Source organism: Camelus dromedarius, chromosome 35, assembly GCF_036321535.1.
Source record: "Camelus dromedarius isolate mCamDro1 chromosome 35, mCamDro1.pat, whole genome shotgun sequence".
Lineage (NCBI taxonomy): Eukaryota > Metazoa > Chordata > Mammalia > Artiodactyla > Camelidae > Camelus > Camelus dromedarius.
Window position 1 is genome coordinate 7,574,617 of NC_087470.1, and position 25,846 is coordinate 7,600,462.

Sequence of the window (25,846 nt, forward strand, 5' to 3'; positions counted from 1 at the left end):
ATCATCTGATCATATTGGGTAAATCAATTTCACACAACCAAGTGTGCACCCCCATGATATCGTGCACCCGGGGCTTGTCTGAAGGGAAAGACGCCCCACATAACCTGTGTCTTTAATGTCTTTCACGACTTTTAACGTTCAGTTCAATATCTGACTTATAATATTTGACTATACTGTCTTGAAATACTGAGGCCTAATACGTATTCAAGTTCAGTCAAAGATTCCCCTCACCTACCACACTCCCTTCACCCGAAAAAGACTTAACCACAGCATTTGCTTAATCTACGGGAAGGTCATCATTTCTTTGTGTGAGCTGAGTATTCAATTCCTATCTATTTTAGTCGAGATTATTTGACCTTTAAGGAATTCACCATTCTTCACAGAGTGTGAAGTTGGAGGAACTCTGATTCTAGGAGGGGCTTACTCTTCTACTGGCTTCATTGCAGCTCAGGATCTGATTTTTTAAAATGGATGACTGAGTGGAGGGGTGGGAAGTGCAAGTGCCTGATAGCTATGCCCAAACCTGGGAAAAGGCTTACCTGGGCTTGGTGCATTTTGGTCTGAATGGTTTGTAAATGCCCCTTGGGACCTGTGGATTCTCATGACCTCTTCCAAGAACATGAGTGCTTTTATCATCTCTGCCATCTCTTCTCTTATACACGTCAGGAATCTTGGACCCGTTCTTGAAGCAGGGAATTGAGTAACTTTCTCAAGTGCACGTTGACACTCCGTATATTTCTACCAGTATCACCGAGGTTCAGTAGGTCTCATGAAAGAATTTCGAGCCTGGAATTCTCTAGAGAGGCCTCCATGCCGGTATTCTCCATTGTAGCAGAACAACTCTCATCAATATGTTCGCATCTCAGCTCAATCCGTCCAGCCAGCTTTTCTGTCAGGTTCTCTTCGTGTCTCCCATAAAGTCGACTTCAACAGGACTGGGCAAGACTGAAAGTACCCCTGAGCCTCACCAGTAAACTGATGACAGGCAGATCTTCCACTGTCTGCCCTTTCAGATTCTGGAAACTGACCCTTGAACTCAGGTCTTTGGGCAGCAGCAGTAACTCGAAGTTGCACAGCTTCCCGAGCAAAAGACCAAAGCCAAGCTCCACATATGGCGGCAGACCCTCCATCACACTGATCCACCCACAGAATGCTGCCCAGGTACGTTGGTTCCACCAGCCACAACAAGCCTCGTGGTACACAGCAACATTCCATCTGGAATTCCATCCGGTAACTGCCATCCCCAATGGTTGCTGCATATTTTCAGTGTTGGGGGAGGGGCTGCATTAGACTAGAGGTTCCTAAGGGAAATGTGATTCAATCCACTGGCGTCCAATCGTCCTTTTTTCTTCCCGCTTTCCTTTGGTCCAGACTGTATACACAGTACAAACGGAGGGAAGTGTGTCCATTTTTAGTTTATTTTTTCACACGTCTTGATACTTTCTAACAGTTCACAGTACACCGAGTCCCACTAAAGTAAAGTCATGTTTGTGTAATATCCATTCACCCAGAATACATATCCATCTGTTGCTTTCTGCTGAAACATCCACACTCTCAGATCATGGATCCATTTGTTTCATGGGGGCTGAAATTCCTCGAAGTGAAACCAATCCCAATGTGCCCTTTCAAGTCTGTCTCTTTTGCTCTTAGTACAGCTTGGCAGAGCTACTTTTCTTTGCTATAGTTTTATGCCGTTTCCTCTCTACGTAGGGTAGAATATGACATTCGTTCATCCTGTTGGAAGACTTGTAAGTCTATATCACGTTCTATGAACCAATCACATTCAAAACCGTCATTTGTTTTGGGTCACGATATGCACTTATGAATCAATATTTATGAATATGAATGCACGCATCTGTTTTCTGAATACAAGTGTGTTGAGTACATGCTAGCCGCCATACTGGGTCGATGCGTGCTGAATGATCCTTGACATCACTTTGAGTATTATGTATCGAATAATCATGGTTCTTTGGTATATGTCAGCCAACTGTAACCTTTTGGTGTTTGTTTGTTTGATTGTTTGTTTGTTTTGCAAACACATTAGGCCATGCATCTCTCCTTTTGCTTCAGACAATCATATAATCTGATTCACTTAAGATAGTGCTTAAAATCACCTATGATTTCCTGCTACCCTCTCCCATCTTTAGGATTTTGATGTCCTCCTTGCCTTCTTCTTGTTTCTTCTTTGCAACTCATGCTCTTGTTGCATTTCCAATAGTGGTTTTCTTATTTCCATTTCATCTTGCTAGTTTTCTACTCAGGGAAGAATTCTCAACTTGTGTTTTAGGATCAGTTTCAAACTGCTGAATTCTTTTAAGATTTGCTGGTCAGTGAAATTCCCTAGCTCTGCTGTCCTTAGAAACAGCGGTCATTTGGCATTGGCTACCCTAGATTGCAGCTTTTTCTCATTGAAGATATGGCCTATATCCTGGCACTCCTCCCTGTCCTGCAAAATTTCTGCCGAGATATGAGCTTAAACCCCACTGGAGGTTCTATTGTGACTAAGTTTCTATCCTCGAGGTGCATTTTCGATCACTGTGATGATCATGAACTTTGTTTATTTGAATTCTACAGCTGCTTGTTGGTGTATTGGGATTTCACCTCTTTTGGACGCTGTGTACTTCCTGAATTCGTATAGATGATACTTTCTTGGCTTTCAGCATGTTTCATTGTTGTTCTTCTACAAACACCTTTTCAGAATTTTTTATTTTATCTCTTGCTTTTCCTTTTGTGACTCTTATGAATCCTATTCTTTCATGCTTTGTCTTACACCAGGATTCAACAGTGATGTTTGCATTGGTTTGCACTTGCTTTTCTATGTCTTTTTCTGATCGAGGGATTTCTGTTCCCCTGTATTCACAGTCATTCACGATTCCCTCTGCATTATCTAGTCCGCTTAGGACTGACTTTAGCCCAGTTATTATCTCATCCATTGAGTTGTCTGATATTATTTGTTTCTTCTCTAGGGTTTCCCTTCCCGTTTTCTGGTATTCTGCCTTTTGTGATTCTGAGACTCTGTTGTTCTACAGTGTTTTTCTCACCTCTGTTTTTAATGCTTGCTCTGGTAGAGTTTTGCATCTAGTTGCTTGAAAGCTTATTGTTTGGGCCTTCAATCTCTTTGGAACTGAAATGGTACTTCCTGATTCTTTTACTATACTTCTTTTTCTCTCTTGGTCAAGTACAATCAGGTATCTAATATAGACTTATAGGGCTTGGTTAAGTGAAAACTTTAGACTCTTTGGTGTACGCAATTCCATGATATTTCTATGAGGACAATTTTCCCTAGACATTGATGCCATGTCCTATTCCTGTGTGTGTTTTCTTGTATATCTCTAATTGATGGTGTTGCATTTGTTGTGATGAACACACCATACTATTTCAATTTTTATAACCTCATATTTATTATGCTAATCTCACAATTCTGAAAGTGCACAGGGCCCTTCCCCTACTGGAAATGAAGCTTCAAAAGGTTTTCAGCTCTGCATTCTTCTGTATGTCATTTTGGTGTTTTTCCACCACAGCCAACAGACAGTGCGCTTGTACTTTCTATTAAAATCGGAATATCCCAATGTTACCAGTTCTTCCCAGTGCTTCTCTGTCTATAGAAACACCAGTGGAAGCATATATATGGATGTCATATTTCAGGGCCTGCTGGAATGATCCCGCAGACCGACCTATGTGTCCTTGGTGCAGTACCATGTCATTGCCATCCAAAATGTAGCGTCTGCATTTGGGAGATTATGCTAAAGGAAATGCTTCATCTTCTCTCGCTGTGGACTTTGACCACTATTCCTTGTCCTCTCATCCTTGTGTCATGGGTTCACGAAGGCAACCACAGAGCTATTCCACATCCTCTGCCTCAAACCAGACCATAATCCCAGTCCAGGTTACGAATGTAGCATATCCGAAAATTTTTAATACTGGTTTCAGCCCCAACGCCCCCTGGAACCCTCAGACCAGGTGCATGATATCTTTGATTGATCCCCGCACGTGCTCTATTTGCAAAAGGCCAAATTAGTCCCTGGTCCTGCAGATGCAGTGGACGTGGCCATAGGACATACCGATAAACTCAACCTCACACGCCAGTGTGGTTGCTTTCTCACTGAGGACAAAGTTGTGTTTGCTCTCTTGATAGGACCCACCATAACCCACAACGCACTCTAGATCCCTGAGTTCTGCGTGTGTCGTCATCCGTAGCCCTATCCCTCATTTACCGCTGCCTCTGCTAGCTCAAATTTGGCAGCTCAGATTTTGATCTCCAATTCAATTGTGGGGATATTTTGTGCTGATTTCATTGAGTTCTGTCAATCAGGCATCTGCTGTGCACTCTTCTAACACTCAGCGCATCACCTTCAATCCCATGTGTGCTGCACACTTGAGAGTGTGCGTCCAAGGAAAACAGAGATTGACCTTTGATGCTCCATTACCAGAGGTCAGATCCTGCACTGGTTTCCATTCTCTACTTTGCCTTCTCCTGCTTCCAGGTTTTCTGAGGCCTCATCCTGTCTTTGGAAGTAACAGACCACACTTCGGAAAGTGTCCTGTGCCAAGGGCTGGGTGAGTGGATGTTTACATTGCTGTGTACATGGGAGGAAGTGAGCACAGGTTACACTGGTTCTCTGCCAACTGAGCACTGATAAATCATCACTTTTCAGATATAATTCACAGAATTGTGATGTTTGTTTAGTTCTGTTTAATATGCAGCCATGGTGGGAGGGTTTGTCCGTAGCCTCCAATTTTCACATTGTGTTGATAACCCAGTTGCAGTTTTTAAAAAGGTTAATAGAATTGATTTACATGTTTTGGGATTTCTAAGAACATGAAGGTAGATTTTGAAACATACTAAATCCACCTAGATGCCAGACTTGTCAATTTTGAACATTTTTGCACATATAAGAAAAATATAGACAGTTAGAAAGTAAAATCGCTGCAAAATATGTTGAAGGGGATATGTCAACTCTTTACTGTTGAAGCCTCCAACACCAACAGGAACCATGGAGTACCTACTGGAACCATGAAATAATGGAGAACCTGGGTTTCCCTTTTGCATGTGGTTCCCTTTACTCCCAATGACACATACTGGCCAATGTTGGCATTTCCAGGGGTAACATTCCTCTTTAGGAAAATACAAGAATAACCAAACAAAACATATATATTTATGATTGATTCCAAAAGTACCTAGAGGAATTTTAGCTATGAGAACCCTGATGCAGCTCTGCTAGGCTATTGAGAACCAGGTGTTCTTCTATCATTGATGAGAACACTTAATCATCTGATCATATTGGGTAAATCAATTTCACACAACCAAGTGTGCACCCCCATGATTTCGTGCACCCGAGGCTTGTCTGAAGGGAAAGACGCTCCACATATCCTGTGTCTTTAATGCCTTCACGACTTTTACATTTCAGTTCACTATCTGACATAATATTTGACTATACTGTCTTGAAATACTGAGGCATAATACATATTCAAGTTCAGTCAAAGATTCCCCTCATGTACCACACTCCCTTCACCCCAAAAAGACTTAACCACAGCATTTGCTGAATCTAGGGGAAGGTCATCATTTCTTTGTGTGAGCTGTGTATTCAATTCCTATCTATTTTAGTCGAGAGTATATGACCTTTAAGGATTTCACCGTTCTTCACAGAGTGTGAAGTTGGGGGAACTCTGATTCAAGGAGAGGCTTACTCTTCTCCTACTGGCTTCATTGCAGCTCAGGATCTGATTCTTTAAAATGGATGACTGTGTGGAGGGGAGGGAAGTGCAAGTGCGTGATAGCTATGCCCAAACCTGGGAAAAGACTTACCTGGGCTTGGTGCATTTTGATCTGAATGGTTTGCAAATGCCTCTTGGGACCTGTTGATTCTCATGACCTATTCCAAGAACATGAGCGCTTTTATCATCTCCACCATCTCTTTTCTTATAGATGTCAGGAATCTTGGACCCGTTCTTGGAGCAGGGAATTGAATAACTTTCTCAAGTGCACGTTGACACTCCGTATATTTCTACCAGTATCACCGAGGTTCAGTAGGTCTCATGAAAGAATTTCGAGCCTGGAATTCTCCAGAGAAGCCTTCATGCCGGTATTCTCCATTGTAGCAGAACAACTCTCATCAATATGTTCGCATCTCAGCTCAATCCGTCCAGCCAGCTTTTCTGTCAGGTTCTCTTCGTGTCTCCCATAAAGTCGACTTCAACAGGACTGGGCAAGACTGAAAGTACCCCTGAGCCTCACCAGTAAGCTGATGACAGGCAGATCTTCCACTGTCTGCCCTTTCAGATTCTGGAAACTGACCCGTGAACTCAGGTCTCTGGGCAGCAGCAGTATCTCGAACTTAGCTTCTCGAACAAAAGACCTAAGCCAATCTCCACATAGGGCAGCAGACCCACCATCAAACGGATCCACCCACGGAATTCTGCCCAGTTAACTTGGATCCACCAGCCACAACAAGCCTCGTGGTACACAGCAACATTCCATCTGGAATTCCATCCGGTAACTGCCATCCCCAATGGTTGCTGCATATTTTCAGTGTTGGGGGAGGGGCTGCATTAGACTAGAGGTTCCTAAGGGAAATGTGATTCAATCCACTAGCGTCCGATTGTCTTTTTTCTTCCCGCTTTCCTTTGTTCCAGATTTGTAAACACAGTATAAACGGAGGGAAGTGTGTCCATTTTATTTTACAGTTTCACACGTCTTGAAACTTTCTAACAGTTCACAGTACACGGAGTCCCACTAAAGTAAAGTCATGTTTGTGTAATATCCATTCACCCAGAATACATATCCATCTGTTGCTTTCTGCTGAAACATCCACACTCTCAGATCATGGATCCATTTGTTTCATGGGGGCTGAAATTCCTCGAAGTGAAACCAATCCCAATGTGCCCGTTCAAGTCTGTCTCTTTTGCTCTTAGTACAGCTTGGCAGAGCTACTTTTCTTTGCTATAGTTTTATGCCGTTTCCTCTCTACGTAGGGTAGAATATGACATTCGTTCATCCTGTTGGAAGACTTGTAAGTCTATATCACGTTCTATGAACCAATCACATTCAAAACCATCATTTGTTTTGGGTCACGATATGCACTTATGAATCAATATTTATGAATATGAATGCACGCATCTGTTTTCTGAATACAAGTGTGTTGAGTACATGCTAGCCGCCATACTGGGTCGATGCGTTCTGAATGATCCTTGACATCACTTTGAGTATTTTGTATCGAATAATCATGGTTCTTTGGTATATGTCAGCCAACTGTAACCTTTTGATGTTTGTTTGTCTGATTGTTTGTTTTGCTAACACATTAGGCCATGCATCTCTCCTTTTGCTTCAGACAGACAGTCATATAAGCTGATTCACTTAAGATAGTGCTTAAAATCTCCTATGATTCATTGCTACCCTCTCCCATCTATAGGATTTTGATGTCCTCCTTGCCTTCTTCTTGTTTCTTCTTTGCAACTCATGCTTTTCTTGCATTTCCAATAATGGTTTTCTTATTTCCATTTCATCTTGCTACTTTTGTATTCAGGGAAGGATACTCAACTTGTGTTTTAGGATCAGTTTCAAACTGCTGAATTCTTTTAAGATTTGCTGGTCAGTGAAATTCCCTAGCTCGGCCGTTCTTAGAAATGGCGGTCATTTGGCATTGGCTACCCTAGATTGCAACTTTTTCTCATTGAAGATATGGCCTATGTCCTGGCACTCCTCCCTGTCCTGCAAAATTTCTGCCGAGATATGAGCTTAAACCCCTCTGGAGGTTCTGTTGTGACTAAGTTGCTTTCCTTGGGGTGCATTTTAGATCACTGTGATGATCATGAACTTTGTTTATTTGAATTCTACAGCTGCTTGTTGGTGGATTGGGATTTCACTTCCTTTGGATGCTGTGTACTTCCTGAATTGGTATAGATGATCCTTTCTTGGCTTTCAGCATGTTTCATTGTGATTTTTCTACAAAAACCTTTTCAGAATTTTTTACTTTAACTCTTGCTTTTCCATTTGGGACTCTTATGAATCCTATTCTTTCATGCTTTGTCTAAAACCAGGATTCAACAATGATGTTTGAGTTGGTTGCACTTGCTTTTCTGTGTCTTCTTCTGATCGAGAGATTTCTGTTCCCCTGTCCTCACAGTCATTCACGAGTCCCTCTGCATTATATAGTCTGATTAGGACTGACTTTAGCCCAGTTATTATCTCATCCATTGAGTTTTCTGATATTATTTGGTTCTTCTCTAGAGTTTCCCTTCCCGTATTCTGGTATTCTGCCTTTTGTGATTCTGAGACTCTGTTGTTCTACACTGTTTTCCTCACCTCCATTTTCAATGCTTACTCTGGTAGACTTTTGCCATCTAGTTGCTTGGAAGCTTATTGTTTGGGCCATCAATCTCTTTGGAAATGAAAATGGTACTTCCTGTTTCTTTTACTATACTTCTTTTACTCTACAGGTCAGGTAATATCATGTATCAAATATAGACTTATAGGGCTTGTTTAAGTGCAAACTTTAGACTCTTTGGTGTACGCAATTCCATGGTAATTCTGCGAGGACAATTTTCCCTAGACCTTGATGCCATGGCCTGTTCCTGTGTGTCTTGTCTGGTATATCTCTAAATCCTGGTGTTGACTTTGATGTGACAAACACACCATACTGTTTCAGTTAGTAGAATCTCAATTTTATTACACTAATCTCACAATTCTGAAAGGGCACAAGGCACTTCCTCTAGTGGAAATGAAGCTTCTATAGGTTTTCAGCTCTGCATTCTTCTGTATGTCATTTTGAAGTGTCTCCAATACAGCCAACATAGAGTGTGCTTGTACTTTCTATTGCCATGGGAAAGTCACAATGTTACCAGTTCTTCCTAGAGTTTCTCTTTCTACAGAAAAACCAGTGGAAGCATATGTATGGACGTCATAATTCAGGGCCTGCTGGGATGATCCCGCAGACTGGCCTATGTGTCCTCGGTGCAGTACCCTGTCAGTGCCGTCCAAAATGTAGCATCTGCATTTGTGTGATAATGCTGTAAGAAATGCTTCATCTTCTCATGCTGTGGACTTTGACCACTGTTCCTACTTCTCTCATTCTTGATTAATGGGTTCACGAAGGCAACCACAGAGCTGTTCTGCATCCTCTGCCTCAAACCAGACTGTAATCCCAATCCAGGTTATGAATGTAGCAGATCCTAAACCTTTTAATACTGATTTTAAACCCAATGCCCCCAGGAACACTCAGTCCAGATGCATGATACCTCTGATTGAGCCCCACAAGTGCTCTATTGGCAAAATGTCAAATTGGACCCTGGTCCTGCAGATGCAGTGGATGTGGCCATAGGACATATCGATAAACTCAACCTCACGCGCCAGTGCAGTTGCTGCCTCACTGAGGTCACAGTTCTCTTTGCTGTCTTGAAAGTACCCACCAAAACCCACAATGTACTCTAGATCCCTGAGTTCTGCGAGAGCCATCATCCGTAGCCCTACCCCTCTTTTTACGCTGCCTCTGCTAGCTCAGATTTGGCAGCTCAGATCTTGGTCTCAGATTCAATTCTGGGGATATTTTGAGCTGATTTCTTTGAGTTCTGTCAGCCAAGCATCTGCTGTGCACTCTGCTAACACTCAGCGCATCACCTTCAATCCCATGCCTGCTGCCTGCTTGAGAGTGTGCTTCCAAGGAAAACAGAGATTCACCATTGATTCTCCATTACCAGAAGTGAGATCCTGCAAAGGTTCCCATTCTCTACTTTGCCTTTTCCTGCTTCCGGTTCTTCTGAGGCCTCATCCTGTCTTTGGAAGTAACAGACCACTATTAGAAAAGTGTCCTTGCTAAGGGCTGGGTGAGTGTGTGTTTACAATATTTTGTGTATGGTAGCTAGTGAGAGCAGTTTGCACTGGTTCTCTTCCTACTGGGCATCGACAAATCAACATTTTCACAAATAATTCAGAGAAATTGGATATTTGTATGGCTCCATTTTCTTTACAGCCATAGTCGGGGGGTTGTCCGAAGACACCAGATTTGACATTATGTTGATATAGCAGTTGCAGTCTTTAAGAATGTTAACAGTATCGATTAAGTGTTTTGGGATTTATATGAAATTGAAGTTAGTTTTTGAAAATTACCAAATCAACCTAGAAGCCAGACTTGAGAATTTCTGTAAGATTTTGTCAGCTATAAGAAAAAACTGACAGTCTCAATGTAAAATAACAGTCCAAAATTTGAAGGGGACATGCCAACCCTTTACACTTGAAGCCTCCAACAACAAAAGGAAAAATGAAATACCTATTGGAACCATGAAATAACCCCCAACCTGGGTTTCCCTTGTGCACCTGGTGCCCTTTACTCCCAATGACACATACTAGGCAATGTTGGCATTTCAAGGGGTAACATTCCTCTCTAGGAATGTACAAGAAAATCTAAACAGAATATATACATTTAGGCTTGAATCCAAAAGCACCTAGAGGCATTTAACTATGAGAAACCTGCTGCAGCTATGCTAGGCTATTGAGAACCAGGTGCTCTTCTATCAGTGCTGAGAAGGCTTAATCATCCGATCATGTTGGGGAAAGCAATTTAACACAACCAATTCTGCACCTCCAAGATATAGTGCACCCGGGGCTTCACGGAAGTGAATGACTGTCCACACAACACGTGTCTTTAAAGTTTTTGGCGAATTTTACAGTTCAGTTCACTCACTGACTTCTAATATTTTCCTGTACTGTCTTGAAAAACTGAGGCCTAATACATACTCAAGTTCATTCAAAGATTCCCCTCACTTCCCACACTCCTTTCAGCCCAAAGCATACATAAACCCAGCATTTCCTGAATCTAGGGGAAGGTCATCATTTCTTTGTGTGAGCAAAGTATTCAATTCCAATCTATTTTAGTCGAGAGTATTTGACCTTTAAGGAGTTCAGTGTTGTTCACCGAGTGTGAAGGAGGAGGAACTCTGATTCTAGTAGGGGCTTGTTCTCCTCCTTCTGGATTCATTGCAGCTCAGGTTCTGATCCTTTGAAATGGATGCCTGAGTGGAGTGGAGGGAAGAGCATGTGATGGATAGCTAGGCACAAACGTGGGAATAGGCTTACCTGGGCTTGGTGCATTTCGGTCTGAATGATTCGTAAATGCCCCTTGGGATGTGTGGATTCTCACGACCTCTTCCAAGAACATGAGCGCTTTTATCATCTCTGCCATCTCTTCTCTTTTAGACGTCAGGAATCTTGGACCCGTTCTTGGAGCAGATAATCGAGTAACTTTCTCAAGGGCACCTTGACTCTCCGTATGTTTCTGCCAGTATCACCAATGTACAGTAGGTCTCATGAATGTTTTTCGAGACTGGTATGCTCTAGAGTTGTCTCCATGCCGATATTCTCCACTGTAGCAGAACAACTTTCATCAATGTGTTCGCACATATCCTCAATCCATACAGCCAGTTTTTCTGCCAGCTTCTCTTCGTGTCTCCCTTAAAGTCGACGTCAACAGGACTGGGTAAGTCTGAAAATACCTCGGAGCCTCACCAGTAAGCTGATGCCAGGCAGATCTTCCACTGTCTGCCCTTTCAGATTCTGGAAACTGACCCGTGAACTCAGGTCTCTGGGCAGCAGCAGTATCTCGAACTTAGCTTCTCGAACAAAAGACCTAAGCCAATCTCCACATAGGGCAGCAGAACCACCATCAAACGGATCCACCCACGGAATTCTGCCCAGTTAACTTGGATCCACCAGCCACAACAAGCCTCGTGGTACACACCAATATTCCACCTGGAATCCAACCGGTAACTGCCATCCCCAGTGGTTGATGCATCAAGTCCGTGTTGGGGGTGATGCTGCATTAGATGAGAGTTTCCTAAGGGAAATGTGATTCTATCCACAAGGGTCCCATTGTCCTTTTCTCTTCCCTCTTTCCTTTTGTTCAGATCTGTATACAGAGTACAAAAGGATTGAAGAGTGTCCATGTTCAGTTTATGGATTCACACCTATTTAAACTTTCTAACAGTTCACAGTACACAGAGACCGACTCAAGGAAACTCATGTTTGTGTAATATCCATTCACCCAGATTACATATCCGTCTGTTGCTTTCTGCTGAAACACCCACACTCTCAGAACATGGATCCATTTGTTTCATGGGGGCTGAAATTCCTAGAAATGAAACCAATCCCAACGTGCACTTTCCTGTCTGTCTCTTTGGCTCTTAGTACAGTTTGGCAGAGCTACTTGTCTTTGTTATAGGCTTATGCCATTTCTTCTCTACGTAAGGTAGAATAAGGCATTCGTTCATCTTGTTGGAAGACTTCTAAGTCTATATCCCGTTCTATGACCCACTCTTATTCAAAACCGTCATTTGGGTTGGCTCACGATATGCACTTCTGGATCAGAATCTATGAATAGTAATGCACACGTCTGTTTTCGTAATACAAGTGTGTTGAGTACATGCTAACAGCGTTAATATGTCGATGCGTGCTGAATGATCCTTGATATCACTTTGAGTATTTTGTCTTGAATAATCATGGTTGTTTGGTGTATGTCAGCCAACTGTAACCTTTTAGTGTTTGTTTGTTTGTCTGATTGTTTATTTTGCAAACACATTAGGCCATGCATCTCTCCTTTTGCTTCAGACAGACAGTCATGTAAGCTGATTCACTTAAGATAGTGCTTAAAATCACCTATGATTTCCTGGTACCCTCTCCCATCTTTAGGATTTTGATGTCCTCCTTGCCTTCTTCTTCTTACTTCTTTGCAACTCAGGCTCTTCTTGCATTTGCAATAATGGTTTTGTTATTTCCATTTCATTTTGCTACTTTTCTACTCAGGGTAGTATTCTCAATTTTTGTTTTAGGATCAGTCTCAAACTTCTGAATTCTTTTCAGGTTTGCCTGTCAGTGAAATTCCCTAGCTCTGCCGTTGTTATAAATGGCGGTCATTTGGCATAGGCTACCCTAGATTGCAGCTTTTTCTCATTCAGGATATGGTCTATGTCCTGGCACTCCACCCTTGCTGCAAAATTTCTGCCGAGATATCAGCTGAACCCCCTCTGGAGGTTCCGTTTTGACTAAGTTGCTTTCCTCGAGGTGCATTTTACATCACTGGGATGATCATGAAATTTGTTTACTTGAATTCTACAGCTGCTTGTTGGTCTATTGGTATTCCACCTCTTTTGGACGCTGTGTACTTCCTGAATTCGTATAGATGATACTTTCTTGGCTTTCAGCAAGTTTCATTCTGATTTTTCTACGAATTCCTTTTCAGAATTTATTATTTTTTCACTTGCTTTTCCATTAGGGAATCCTATGAGTCCTATTCTTACCTGCATTTTCTTAACCCAGGATTCAACAGTGATGTTAGGGTTGGTTTGCACTTGCTTTTCTGTGTCTTCTTCTGATGGAGGGATTTCTGTTCCCCTGTCCTCACAGTCATTCACGAGTCCCTCTGCATTATGTAGTCTGCTTAGGATTGACTTTAGCCCAGTTTTTATCTCATCCATTGAGTTATGTGATACTATTGGGTTCTTCTTTAGAGTTTCTCTTCCCCTTTTCTGGTATTCTGCCTTTTGTGATTCTGAGGCACTGTGGTTCATCAGTGTTTTCCTCACCTCCATTTTCAGAGCTTGCTCTGGTATCGTTTTGCCGTCTAGTTGTTTGAAAACTTATTTTTTGGTCCTTCAAACTCTTTGGAACTGAAAATGGTTCTTCCTGTTTCTTTTACTATACTTCTTTTACTCTACAGGTCAGGTACTATCTTGTATCTAATATAGACTTATAGGGCTTGGTTAAGTGCAAACTTTAGACTCTTTGGTGTACGCAAATCCATGGTATTTCTGTGAGGACAATTTTCCCTAGACCTTGATGCCATGCCCTGTTCCTGTGTGTGTTGTCTGGTATATCTCTGAATCCTGGTGTTGCCTTTGTTGTGATGAACATACCATACTGTTTCAGTTAGTAGAACCTATATTTATTACACTAATCTCACAATTCTGAAAGGGCACAGGGCACTTCCTCTAGTGGAAATGAAGCTTCTATAGGTTTTCAGCTCTGCATTCTTCTGTATGTCATTTTGAAGTGTCTCCAATACAGCCAACATAGAGTGCACTTGTACATTTTATTGCCATGAGAATGTCCCAATGTTACCAGTTCTTCCTAGAGCTTCTCTGTCTACAGAAACACCAGTGGAAGCATATGTATGGATGTCATACTTCAGGGCCTGCTGGGATGATCCCGCAGTCCGACCTATGTGTCCTCGGTGCAGTACCCTGTCAGTGCCATCCAAAATGTAGCATCTGCATTTGTGTGATAATGCTGTAAGAAATGCTTCATCTTCTCATGCTGTGGACTTTGACCACTGTTCCTACTTCTCTCATTCTTGAGTAATGGGTTCACGAAGGCAACCACAGAACTGTTCTGCATCCTCTGCCTCAAACCAGACTGTAATCCCAATCCAGGTTATGAATGTAGCAGATCCTAAATCTTTTAATACTGATTTCAAAACCAACGCCAACAGGAACCCTCAGTCCAGATGCATGATACCTCTGATTGAGCCCCACACGTGCTCTATTGGCAAAATGTCAAATTGGACCCTGGTCCTGCAGATGCAGTGGATGTGGCCATAGGACATATCGATAAACTCAACCTCACGCGCCAGTGCAGTTGCTGCCTCACTGAGGTCACAGTTCTCTTTGCTGTCTTGAAAGTACCCACCAAAACCCACAACGCACTCTAGATCCCTGAGTTCTGCGAGAGCCATCATCCGTAGCCCTACCCCTCTTTTTACGCTGCCTCTGCTAGCTCAGATTTGGCAGCTCAGATCTTGGTCTCAGATTCAATTCTGGGGATATTTTGAGCTGATTTCTTTGAGTTCTGTCAGCCAAGCATCTGCTGTGCACTCTGCTAACACTCAGCGCATCACCTTCAATCCCATGCCTGCTGCCCGCTTGAGAGTGTGCTTCCAAGGAAAACAGAGATTCACCATTGATACTCCATTACCAGAGGTGAGATCCTGCAAAAGTTCCCATTCTCTACTTTGCCTTTTCCTGCTTCCGGTTCTTCTGAGGCCTCATCCTGTCTTTGGATGTAACAGACCACTATTAGGAAAGTGTCCTTGCCAAGGGCTGGGTGAGTGTGTGTTTACAATGTTTGGTGTATGGTAGCTAGTGAGAGAAGTTTGCACTGGTCCTCTTCCTTCTGGGCATCGACAAATCAACATTTTCACAAATAATTCAGAGAAATTGGATATTTGTTTGGCTCCATTTTCTTTACAGCCATGGTCGGGTGGTTGTCCGAAGACACCAGATTTGACATTATGTTGATATAGCAGTTGCAGTCTTTAATAAGGTTAATAGTATCGATTTCCTTGTTTTGTTATTTATATGAAAATGAAGTTAGTTTTTGAAAATTACCAAATCAACCTAGAAGCCAGACTTGACAATTTCTGTAAGATTTTGTCAGCTCTAAGGAAAAAACAGACAGTCTCAATGTAAAATAGCAGTCCAAAAGTTTGAAGGGGTCATGCCAACTCTTTTCTCTTGAAGCCTCCAACAACAAAAGGAACAATGAAATACCTATTGGAACCATGAAATAACCCCCAACCTGGGTTTCCCTTGTGCACCTGGTGCCCTTTACTCCCAATGACACATACTAGGCAATGTTGGCATTTCAAGGGGTAACATTCCTCTCTAGGAATGTACAAGAAAATCTAAACAGAATATATACATTTAGGCTTGAATCCAAAAGCACCTAGAGGCATTTAACTATGAGAAACCTGCTGCAGCTATGCTAGGCTGTTGAGAACCAGGTGCTCTTCTATCAGTGCTGAGAAGGCTTAATCATCCGATCATGTTGGGGAAAGCAACTTAACACAACCAAGTCTGCACCTCCAAGATATAGTACACCCGGGGCTTGACGGAAGTGAATGACTGTCCACATAACCTGTGTCTTTAATGTGTTTGGCGACTTTTACAGTTCAGTTCACTATCTGACTTCTAATATTTTCCTGTACTGTCTTGAAAAACTGAGGCCTATTACATATTTAACTTCATTCAAAGATTCCCCTTACTTCCCACACTCTTTTCAGCCCAAAGTATACATAACCCCAGCATTTCCTGAATCTAGGGGAAGGTCATCATTTCTTTGTGTGAGCTAAGTATTCAATTCCTATCTACTTTAGTCGAGAGTATTTGACCTTTAAAGAGTTCACTGTTGTTCACTGAGTGTGAAGGAGGAGGATCTCTGATTCTAGTATGGGCTTGCTCTACTCCTACTGGATTCATTGCAGCTCAGGTTCTGATCCTTTGAAATGGATGACTGAGTGGAATGGATGGACGAGCATGTGATTGACAGCTAGGCACAAACGTGGCAATAGGCTTACCTGGGCTTGGTGCATTTCGGTCTGAATGATTCGTAAATGCCCCTTGGGATGTGTGGATTCTCACGACCTCTTCCAAGAACATGAGCGCTTTTATCATCTCTGCCATCTCTTCTCTTTAAGACATCAGGAATCTTGGACCCGTTCTTGGAGCAGAAAATCGAGTAAATTTCTCAATGGCACGTTGATTCTCCGTATGTTTCTGTCAGTATCACTGATGTTCAGTAGGTCTCATGAATGTCTTTCGAGCCTGGTATGTTCTATAGATGTCTCCATGCCGATAATCTCCACTGTAGCAAAACAACTTTCATCAATGTGTTCGCACATTTCCTCAATCCATTCAGCCAATTTTTCTGCCAGGTTCTCTTCGTGTCTTCCATAAAGTCGACATGAACAGGACTGGGGAAGTCTGAAAATACCTCGGAGCCTCACCAGTAAGCTGATGACAGGCAGATCTTCCACTGTCTGCCGTTTCAGCTTCGGGAAACTGACCCGTGATCTCAGGTCTTTGGGCAGCAACAGTATTTCGAACTTACTCAGCTTCCCGAACAAAAGACCTAAGCCAAACTCCACATAGAGCAGCAGAACCACCATCAAACTGATCCACCCACAGAATTCTGCCCAGTTACATTGGATCCACCAGCCGCAACAAGCCTCATAGTACACACCAACATTCCACCTGGAATCCAACCGGTAACTGCCATCCCCAATGGTTGATGCATCAAGTCCGTGTAGGGGGTGATGCTGCATTAGACGAGAGTTTCCTAAGGGAAATGTGATTCTATCCACAAGGGTCCCATGGTCCTTTTCTCTTCCCTCTTTCCTTTTGTTCAGATCTGTATACAGAGTACAAAAGGATTGAAGAGTGTCCATGTTCAGTTTATGGATTCACACCTATTTAAACTTTCTAACAGTTCACAGTACACAGAGACCGACTCAAGGAAACTCATGTTTGTTTAATATCCATTCACCCAGATTACATATCCGTCTGTTGCTTTCTGCTGAAACACCCACCCTCTCAGAACATGGATCCATTAGTTTCACGGGGGCTGAAATTCCTAGAAATGAAACCAATCCCAACGTGCACTTTCCTGTCTGTCTCTTTGGCTCTTAGTACAGTTTTGCAGAGCTACTTGTCTTTGTTATAGTCTTATGCCATTTCTTCTCTACGTAAGGTAGAATAAGGCATTCGTTCACCTGTTGGAAGACTTCTAAGTCTATATCCCGTTCTATGACCCACTCTTATTCAAAACCGTCATTTGGGTTGGCTCACGATATGCACTTCTGGATCAGTATCTATGAATAGTAATGCACACGTCTGTTTTCGGAATACAAGTGTTTTGAGTACATGCCAGCCGCTTTAATAGGTCGATGCGTGCTGAATGATCCTTGACATCACTTTGAGTATTTTGTCTTGAATAATCATGTTTGTTTGGTGTATGTCAGCCAACTGTAACCTTTTGGTGTTTGTTTGTTTGTCTGACTGTTTATCTTGCAAACACATTAGGCCATGCATCTCTCCTTATGCTTCAGACAGACAGTCATGTAAGCTGATTCACTTAAGATAGTGCTTAAAATCACCTATGATTTCCTGCTACCCTCTCCCATCTTTAGGATTTTGATGTCCTCCTTGCCTTCTTTTTCTTACTTCTTTGCAACTCAGGCTCTTCTTGCATTTGCAATAATGGTTCTGTTATTTCCATTTCATCTTGCTACTTTTCTACTCAGGGTAGGATTCTCAATTTTTGTTTTAGGATCAGTCTCAAACTGCTGAATTCTTTTCAGGTTTGCCTGTCAGTGAAATTCCCTAGCGCTGCCGTTGTTATAAACGGCGGTCATTTGGCATAGGCTACCCTAGATTGCAGCTTTTTCTCATTCAGGATATGGTCTATGTCCTGGCACTCCTCCCCGTGCTGCAAAATTTCTGCCGAGATATCAGCTGAACCCCCTCTGGAGGTTCTGTTGTGACTAAGTTGCTTTCCTCGAGGTGCATTTTACATCACTGGGATGATCATGAAATTTGTTTATTTGAATTCTACAGCTGCTTGTTGGTCTATTGGTATTCCACCTCTTTTGGACGCTGTGTACTTCCTGAATTCGTATAGATGATACTTTCTTGGCTTTCAGCAAGTTTCATTCTGATTTTTCTACAAATTCCTTTTCCGAATTTATTATTTTATCTCTTGCTTTTCCATTAGGGAATCCTATGAGTCCTATTCTTACCTGCATTTTCTTAACCCAGGATTCAACAGTGATGTTAGCGTTGGTTTGCACTTGCTTTTCTGTGTCTTCTTCTGATGGAGGGATTTCTGTTCCCCTGTCCTCACAGTCATTCACGAGTCCCTCTGCATTATGTAGTCTGCTTAGGATTGACTTTAGCCCAGTTTTTATCTCATCCATTGAGTTTTCTGATACTATTGGTTTGTTTTTAGAGTTTCTCTTCCCCTTTTCTGGTATTCTGCCTTTTGTGATTCTGAGGCACTGAGGTTCATCTGTGTTTCCCTCACCTCCATTTTCAGAGCTTGCTCTGGTATCGTTTTGCCGTCTAGTTGTTTGAAAGCTTATTTTTTGGTCCTTCAATCTCTTTGGAACTGAAAATGATTCTTCCTGTTTCTTTTACTATACTTCATTTACTCTACAAGTCAGGTACTATCATGTATCAAATATAGACTTATAGGGCTTGGTTAAGTGCAAACTTTAGACTCTTTGGTGTATGCAATTCCATGATATTTCTGTGAGGACAATTTTCCATAGACCTTGATGCCATGCCCTGATCCTGTGTGTGTTGTTGGTATATCTCTGAATCCTGGTGTTGCCTTTGTTGTGATGAACATACCATACTGTTTCAGTTAGAAGAACCTATTTTTATTACACTAATCTCACAATTCTGAAAGGGCACAGGGCACTTCCTCTAGTGGAAATGAAGCTTCTATAGGTTTTCAGCTCTTCATTCTTCTGTATGTCATTTTGAAGTGTCTCCAATACAGCCAACATAGAGTGCACTTTTACTTTCTATTGCCATGAGAATGTCCCAATGTTACCAGTACTTCCTAGAGCTTCTCTGTCTACAGAAACACCAGTGGAAGCATATGTATGGATGTCATACTTCAGGGCCTGCTGGGATGATCCCGCAAACCGACCTATGTGTCCTCGGTGCAGTACCCTGTCAGTGCCATCCAAAATGTAGCATCTGCATTTTGGTGATAATGCTGTAAGAAACGCTTCATCTTCTCATGCTGTGGACTTTGACCACTCTTCCTACTTCTCTCATTCTTGAGTAATGGGTTCACAAAGGCAACCACAGAACTGTTCTGCATCCTCTGCCTCAAACCAGACTGTAATCCCAATCCAGGTTATGAATGTAGCAGATCCTAAATCTTTTAATACTGATTTCAAAACCAACGCCCCCAGGAAACCTCAGTCCAGATGCATGATACCTCTGATTGAGCCCCACACGTGCTCTATTGGCAAAATGTCAAATTGGACCCTGGTCCTGCAGATGCAGTGGATGTGGCCATAGGACATATCGATAAACGCAACCGCACGCGCCAGTGCGTTTGCTGCCTCACTGAGGTCACAGTTCTCTTTGCTCTCTTGAAAGTACCCACCAAAACCTGCAACGCACTCTAGATCCCTGAGTTCTGCGAGAGCCATCATCCGTAGCCCTACCCCTATTTTTACGCTGCCTCTGCTAGCTCAGATTTGGCAGCTCAGATCTTGGTCTCAGATTCAATTGTGGGGATATTTTGAGCTGATTTCTTTGAGTTCTGTCATCCAAGCATCTGCTGTGCACTCTGCTAACTCTCAGCGCATCACCTTCAATCCCATGCCTGCTGCCCGCTTGAGAGTGTGCTTCCAAGGTAAACAGAGTTTCACCTTTGATGCTCCATTACCAGAGGTCGGATCCTGCACTTGTTTCCATTCTCTACTTTGCCTTTTCCTGCTACCAGGATTTCTTAGGCCTCATCCTGTCTTTGGAAGTAACGGACCACTCTTAGGCAAGTGTCCTCTGCCAAGGGCTGGGTGAGTGTTTGTTTACAATGTTTTGTGTATGGTAGCTAGTGAGAGCACTTTGCACTGGTTCTCTTCCTACTGGGCATCAATAAATCAACACTTTCCACATATAATTCACAGAAATTGGATATTTGTTTCGCTCCGTTTATTTACAGCCATCGTTGAAAAGTTTGTCCGAAGACTCCAGCTTTGACCTTATGTTGACATGGCAGTTGCAGGCTTTAGGAAAGTTAACAGTATCGATTTACATGTTTTGTGATTTATATGAAAGTGAAGTTAGTTTTTGAAAATTACCAAATCAACCTAGAACCCAGACATGACAATTTCTGAAAGATTTTGTCTGCCCTAAGGAAAAAACCGACAGTCTCAATGTAAAATAGCAGTTCAAAAGTTTGAAGGGGACATGCCAACTCTTTTCTCTTGAAGCCTCCAACAACAAAAGGAACCATGAAATACCTATTGGAACCATGAAATAACCCCCATCCTGGGTTACTCTTGTGCACCTTTTGCCCTTTACTCCCAATGACACATACTAGGCAATGTTGGCATTTCAAGGGGTAACATTCCTCTCTAGGATTATACAAGAGAATCTAACAGAATATATACATTTTGGCTTGAATCCAAAAGCACCTAGGGGCATTTAACTATGAGAAACCTGCTGCAGCTATGCTAGGCTATTGAGAACCAGGTGCTCTTCTATCAGTGCTGAGAAGGCTTAATCTTACGATCATGTTGGTGAAAGCAATTTAACACAACCAAGTCTGCACCTCCAAGATATAGTGCACCCGGGGCTTGACGGAATTGAATGACTGTCCACATAATCTGTGTCTTTAATGTGTTTGGCGAATTTTACAGTTAGGTTCACTATCTGACTTCTAATATTTTCCTGTACTGTCTTGAAAAACTGAGGCCTAATACATATTCAAGTTCATTCAAAAATTCCCCTCCCATCCCACACTCTTTTCAGCCGAAAGAATACATAAACCCTGTATTTCCTGAATCTAGGGGAAGGTCATCATTTCTTTGTGTGAGCTAATTATTCAATTCCTATGTATTTTAGTCGAGAGTTTTTGACATTTAAGGATTTCACTGTTGTTCACCGAGTGTGAAGGAGGAGGAACTCTGATTCTAGTAGGGGCTTGCACTCCTCCTACTAGATTCTTTGCAGCTCAGGTTCTGATCCTTTGAAATGGATGCCTGAGTGGAGTGGAGGGAAGAGCATGTGATTGACAGCTAGGCACAAACGTGGGAATAGGCTTACCAGGGCTTGGTGCATTTCGGTCTGAATGATTCGTAAATGCCCCTTGGGATGTGTGGATTCTCACGACCTCTTCCAAGAACATGAGCGCTTTTATCATCTCTGCCATCTCTTCTGTTTTAGATGTCAGGAATCTTGGACCCGTTCTTGGAGCAGAGAATCGAGTAATTTCTCAAGGGCACGTTGACTCTCCGTATGTTTCTGCCAGTATCAGCGAGGTTCAATAGGTCTCATGAATGTCTTTCGAGCCTGATATGCTCTAGAGATGTCTCCATGCCGATATTCTCCACTGTAGCAGAACAACACTCATCAATGTGTCTGCACATCTCCTCAATCCATGCAGCCAGTTTTTCTTCCAGCTTCTCTTCGTGTCTCCCCTAAAGTCGACGTCAACAGGAATGGGCATGTCTGAAAATACCTCGGAGCCTCACCAGTAAGCTGATGACAGGCAGATCTTCCACTGTCTGCCGTTTCAGATTCTGGAAACTGCCCCGTGATCTCAGGTCTCTGGGCAGCAGCAGGATCTCCAACTTACTCATCTTCCCGAACAAAAGACCGAAGCCAATCTCCATATAGGGCAGCAGAACCAACATCAAACTGATCCACCCACAGAATTCTGCCCAGTTACATTGGATCCACCAGCCGCAACAAGCCTCGTGGTACACACCAACATTCAACCTGGAATCCAACCGGTAACTGCCATCCCCAGTGGTTGATGCATCAAGTCCTTGTTGGGGGTGATGCTGCATTAAACGAGAGTTTCCTAAGGGAAATGTGATTCTATCCACAAGGGTCCCATGGTCCTTTTCTCTTCCCTCTTTCCTTTTGTTCAGTTCTGTATACACAGTACAAACGGAAGGAAGAGTGTCCATGTTCAGTTTATGGATTCACACCTATTTAAACTTTCTAACAGTTCACAGTACACAGAGACCCAATCAAGGAAACTCATGTTTGTGTAATATCCATTCACCCAGATTACATATCCGTCTGTTGCTTTCTGCTGAAAAACCCACACTCTCAGAACATGGATCCATTTGTTTCATGGGGGCTGAAATTTCTACAAATGAAACCAATCCTTACGTGCAATTTCCTGTCTGTCTCTTTGGCCCATAGTACAGTTTTGCAGAGCTACTTGTCTTTGTTATAGGCTTATGCCATTTCTTCTCTACGTAAGGTAGAATAAGGCATTCGTTCATCCTGTTGGAAGACTTCTAAGCCTATATCCAGTTCTATGACCCACTCTTATTCAAAACCGTCATTTGGGTTGGCTCACGATATGCACTTCTGGATCAGTATCTATGAATAGTAATGCACACGTCTGTTTTCTGAATACAAGTGTGTTGAGTACATGCTAACTGCTTAAATAGGTCGATGCGTGCTGAATGATCCTTGACATCACTTTGAGTATTTTGTCTTGAATAATCAAGGTTGTTTGGTACATGTCAGCCAACTGTAACCATTTGGTGTTTGTTTTTTTGTCTGATTGTTTATTTTGCAAACACATTAGGCCATGCATCTCTCCTTTTGCTTCAGACAGAGAGTAATGTAATCTGATTCATTTAAGATAGTGCTTAAAATCACCTATGATTTCCTGCTACCCTCTGCCATCTTTAGGATTTTGATGTCTTCCTTGCCTTCTTCTTCTTACTTCTTTGCAACTCAGGCTCTTCTTGCATTTGCAATAATGGTTTTGTTATTTCCATTTCATCTTGCTACTTTTCTACTCAGGGTAGGATTCTCAATTTTTGTTTTAAGATCAGTCTCAAACTGCTGAATTCTCTTAAGGTTTGCCTGTCAGTGAAATTCCCTACCTCTGCTGTTGTTATAAATGGCGATCATTTTGCATAGGTTACCCTAAATTGCAGGTTTTTCTCATTCAAGATATGGTCTATGTCTTGGCACTCCTCCCCGTGCTGCAAAATTTCTGCCGAGATATCCGCTGAAACCCCTCTGGATGTTCTGTTGTGACTAAGTTGCTTTCCTCGAGGTGCATTTTACATCACTGGGATGATCATGAAATTTGTTTATTTGAATTCTACAGCTGCTTGTTGGTCTATTGGTATTCCACCTCTTTTGGGCCCTGTGTACTTCCTGAATTCGTATAGATGATACTTTCTTGGCTTTCAGCAAGTTTCATTCTGATTTTTCTACAAATTCCTTTTCAGAACATAATATTTTATCTCTTGCTTTTCCATTTGGGCAACCTAAGAGTCCTACTCTTACCTGCTTTTTCTTAACCCAGGATTCAACAGTGATGTTAGCGTTGGTTTGCACTTGCTTTTCTGTGTCTTCTTCTGATGGAGGGATTTCTGTTCCCCTGTCCTCACAGTCATTCACGAGTCCCTCTGCATTATGTAGTCTGCTTAGGATTGACTTTAGCCCAGTTTTTATGTCATCCATTGAGTTTTCTGATACTATTTGGTTCTTCTTTAGATTTTCTCTTCCCCATTTCTGGTATTCTTCCTTTTGTGATTCTGAGGCACTGTGGTTCATCAGTGTTTTCCTCACCTCCATTTTCAGAGTTTGCTCTGGTATCGTTTTGCCGTCTAGTTGTTTGAAAGCTTATTTTTTGGGCCTTCAATCTCTTTGGAACTGAAAATGTTCCTTCCTGCTTCTTTTACTATACTTCTTTAATCTTCAGGTCAGGTAGTATCATGTATCTAATATAGACTTATATGGCTTGGTTAAGTGCAAACTTTAGACTCTTTGGTGTACGCAAATCCATGGTATTTCTGTGAGGACAATTTTCCCTAAACCTTGATGCCATGCCCTGTTCCTGTGTGTGTTGTCTGGTATATCTCGGAATCCTGGTGTTGCCTTTGTTGTGATGAACATACCATACAGTTTCAGTTAGTAGAACCTATTTGTATTACACTAATCTCACAATTCTGAAAGGCCAAAGGGCACTTCCTCTAGTGGAAATGAAGCTTCTATACGTTTTCAGCTCTGCATTCTTCTGTAGGTCATTTTGAAGTGTCTCCAATACAGCCAACATAGAGTGCGCTTGTACTTTCTATTGCCATGGGAATATCCCAATGTTACCAGTCCTTCCCAGAGCTTCTCTGTCTACAGAAACACCAGTGGAAGCATATGTATAGATGTCATACTTCTGGGCCTGCTTGGATGATCCTGCAGACCGAACTATGTGTCCTCGGTGCAGTACCATGTCAGTGCCGTCCAAAATGTAGCATCTGCATTTTGGTGATAATGCTGTAAGAAATGCTTCATCTTCTCATGCTGTGGACTTTGACCACTCTTCCTACTTCTCTCATTCTTGAGTAATGGGTTCACGAAGGCAACCACAGAGCTGTTCTGCATCCTCCGCCTCAAACCTAACTGTAATCCCAATCCAGGTTAAGAATGTAGCAGATCCTAAATCTTTTAATACTGATTTCAAACCCAACGCCCCCTGGAACCCTCAGTCCCGATGCATGATACCTCTGATTGAGCCCCACACGTGCTCTATTGGCAAAATGTCAAATTGGACCCTGGTCCTGCAGATGCAGTGGATGTGGCCATAGGACATATCGATAATCTCAACCTCACGCGCCAGTGCGTTTGCTGCCTCACTGAGGTCACAGTTCTCTTTGCTCTCATGAAAGTACCCACCAAAACCCACAACGCACTCTAGATCCCTGAGTTCTGCGAGAGCCAACATCCGTAGCCCTACCCCTCTTTTTACGCTGCCTCTGCTAGCTCAGATTTGGCAGCTCGGATCTTGGTCTCAGATTCAATTGTGGGGATATTTTGAGCTTCTTTCTTTGAGTTCTGTCAGTCAAGCATCTGCTGTGCACTCTGCTAACGCTCAGCGCATCACCTTCAATCCCATGCCTGCTGCCCGCTTGAGAGTGTGCTTCCAAGGAAAACAGAGTTTCACCTTTGATGCTCCATTACCAGAGGTCAGATCCTGCACTGGTTTCCATTCTCTACATTGCCTTTTCCTGCTTCCGGTTTTTCTGAGGCCTCATCCTGTCTTTGGAAGTAACAGACCACTCTTAGACAAGTGTCCTGTACCAAGGGCTGGGTGAGTGTGTGTTTAAAATGTTTTGTGTATGGTAGCTAGTGAGAGCAGTTTGCAATGGTTCTCTTCCTACTGGGCATCGATAAATCAACACTTTCCACATATAATTCACATAAATTGGATATTTGTTTCACTCCGATTTTTTACAGCCATCATTGGAGTGTTTGTCCGAAGACTCCAGCTTTGACCTTATGTTGACAAGGCAGTTGCGGTCTTTAG

At 42.5% G+C, this 25,846-nt stretch overlaps 1 long non-coding RNA gene across 3 annotated transcripts; it reads left to right on the plus strand.

The window, feature by feature from the left end:
- The first annotated feature begins 732 nt into the window (after positions 1-732).
- Positions 733-22,613, plus strand: LOC135319959 (uncharacterized). 3 transcript variants are annotated; one of them, XR_010379052.1, is made up of 4 exons: positions 733-1,230; positions 4,485-4,557; positions 5,927-6,493; positions 21,730-22,613. It is a non-coding gene; the product is annotated as an uncharacterized LOC135319959 (long non-coding RNA). The 3 variants fall into 3 exon arrangements; XR_010379050.1 differs by lacking the exon at positions 21,730-22,613 and adding an exon at positions 11,189-11,746 and having other exon boundaries at positions 734-1,230; XR_010379051.1 differs by lacking the exon at positions 21,730-22,613 and adding an exon at positions 11,189-11,746 and having other exon boundaries at positions 734-1,161.
- Positions 22,614-25,846: the final 3,233 nt, after the last annotated feature.